The 2,051-nt window shown below is 50.3% G+C and overlaps 1 long non-coding RNA gene across 1 annotated transcript; it reads left to right on the forward strand.

Moving 5' to 3' along the window:
- Window positions 1-635: 635 nt before the first annotated feature.
- On the forward strand, window positions 636-1,594 carry LOC128627599 (uncharacterized). Its single transcript, XR_008391848.1, has 3 exons — window positions 636-716; window positions 1,013-1,128; window positions 1,411-1,594. It is a non-coding gene; the product is annotated as an uncharacterized LOC128627599 (long non-coding RNA).
- Window positions 1,595-2,051: the final 457 nt, after the last annotated feature.

The following is a 2,051-nucleotide window of genomic DNA, read 5'->3' on the forward strand; positions in this document are numbered from 1 at the left end:
TTCACTAGAGGGGACATGGAAACTTTTTCCAAGAACATGCTAAATTCACATCTGTCGAAACAACTCTGGGGTGCTGAGGCACAGACATGGAGGAGAGAACAGGCCGCCCCCCGGTTCCTGCCTGCACCAAGCAGCTGTGCCTCTTCTGGGTCCATGTAGCCATTATCCTTGATCGGCTGGCCCGCACGACAGGTGTGGTGCCACCCACACTGGGGACACGGCAGGCTGGGTCTGCAGGGAGCGCCCCTTCTCCTGGCCAGATACCCGGACAACTACAAGACACTGAGAGTAGAATATTGACGGGACTCCAAGCCCAAACTACCGTTAACTATGTATTAGTGGTAAGGGGGAGCCATTGGCAGCTGACCCCTGCATTACACGGGCTTCGCTGGTTTCTCACTGAGCCCAACAACCCTCTGAGGTCGGTGTGCTTATCTCTGTGCGCTGAGTGACCCCTCAGGTCACTCACCAAGGCAGTGAGGGCAGAGTCCGTATTTGAACACAGGTTGCGCCCATTCCGGGATCCCTTTGTACCAGGCAACATCCCAAGTGCCATTTCTGAAACAGCCTCTGCCGACTCCCTCAGCGGACTGTTACCTACTGGACTGCTTTTCAGGCCACCACCTTCATCTGGAGTGACTGTCGTTTGTGTGGCTGCCAGTTTTACAAGGCTGTAAACTGCAGTGGCAGGAATTGCTTTTATTTATGGATTATGTGTGTGTGTTTAATTTTTTAGACAAGGGGCACCTCTCCGGACGATGTGAGGCCAGGGCAGACATAGACAGAAACGAGAGAAGCCCTCAAGCACGCGGGGGCCCGGGGTGGAGGCCATTCTAGGCAGAGGGCCCAGCAGATCCAAAGGCCCGACATCGAGGGACGAGTCCACACCACAAACCCCCTTCCCATCACACCCCTGCTGCTCTGTCCCCTTTCCCTGCTCTGTCCTCAAACCACCTGTCACTAGTCGACACGACATTTATGCGTTTCTTTGATTTCTTTACACCTCACCTAGACGGTGAACTCAGTGAGAACGGGGGCTTCGCTGTCACCACCGCTGACTCTCAGAGCCTGGAGCAGGCCTGGCCCAGAGGGGGATCCCGCAGCTGTTTAGAAACGTACGGATACAGGGTGAGCACATTGTTTTTAAGTTTTATTTTTATTAAGCATTTACCACACACAACCTCTGAGCTAAGCACATTGTACGTATTGCTTCACTTAACCTTCATGCACACCCCAGTGTGGTGGGGGCACCCGGTGTGGTGGGGGCCTTATTCACATTCCACATGGGGTGAAACTGAGGTTGGGTGACTTTAGGTGACTTGGCTGGTAAGTAGTGGAGGTGGGATGTGAACTCAGTTCTCATAAAAAGCTGGTGTCTTTTAGCCAAAACATGATTCTCATCTTGCTCAGCCTGCAGTGACCACAACAGCGCGCACACATGAGCAACCCTGGACAAATATTCATTGGATTGAATTAAATAGAATCTGCACAGAAGAGGTGACACGTTCAATGAGAACGTAACACGAAATTCGGAGAGCAGGTCAGAAGATACCTCAGTCTGGTATGGAAGCTGAAAAAGAACCAACATAAAAACAGGAGGCCCGCCTTGGTCGGAAAGCTCAGCTGGCTGGAGCACCATCCCAACACAACAGGCTGCAGGCCAGATTCCTGGTCAGGGCACATGCAAGAAGCAACCAATAAATGCACAGATAAGTGGAACAACAAACTGATATCTCTCTCTTCTCCCTCTTGTCAATAAATACTTTTTTTTAATTTAAATTAAAAAAATATGAGGTCAACTGAATGTGTACATTTCCCCCAGAAATTTACCCCCATAAAAAATAATGGCTAAGTGCACGGCTCATGTGTCAAGGGCATTTCCTAAAGGCTCCTAGGCTGCCCGACGGACTGAATAAAAAACACTGATTTCAATTCAGCTAATGGCAGAAAAGGTCTGACCTCAGCAATTGTCTCATGATTGTGAGGAGGAAGTTTTTGGTGACTCAAAGGAATGCTGACAAGAGGGAAGTAGATAAGACAACCCTGCCAGA

This window comes from Artibeus jamaicensis, unplaced genomic scaffold (genome assembly GCF_021234435.1).
Source record: "Artibeus jamaicensis isolate MK-2021 breed Jamaican fruit bat unplaced genomic scaffold, CSHL_Jam_final contig_456, whole genome shotgun sequence".
Taxonomy (NCBI): Eukaryota; Metazoa; Chordata; class Mammalia; order Chiroptera; family Phyllostomidae; genus Artibeus; species Artibeus jamaicensis.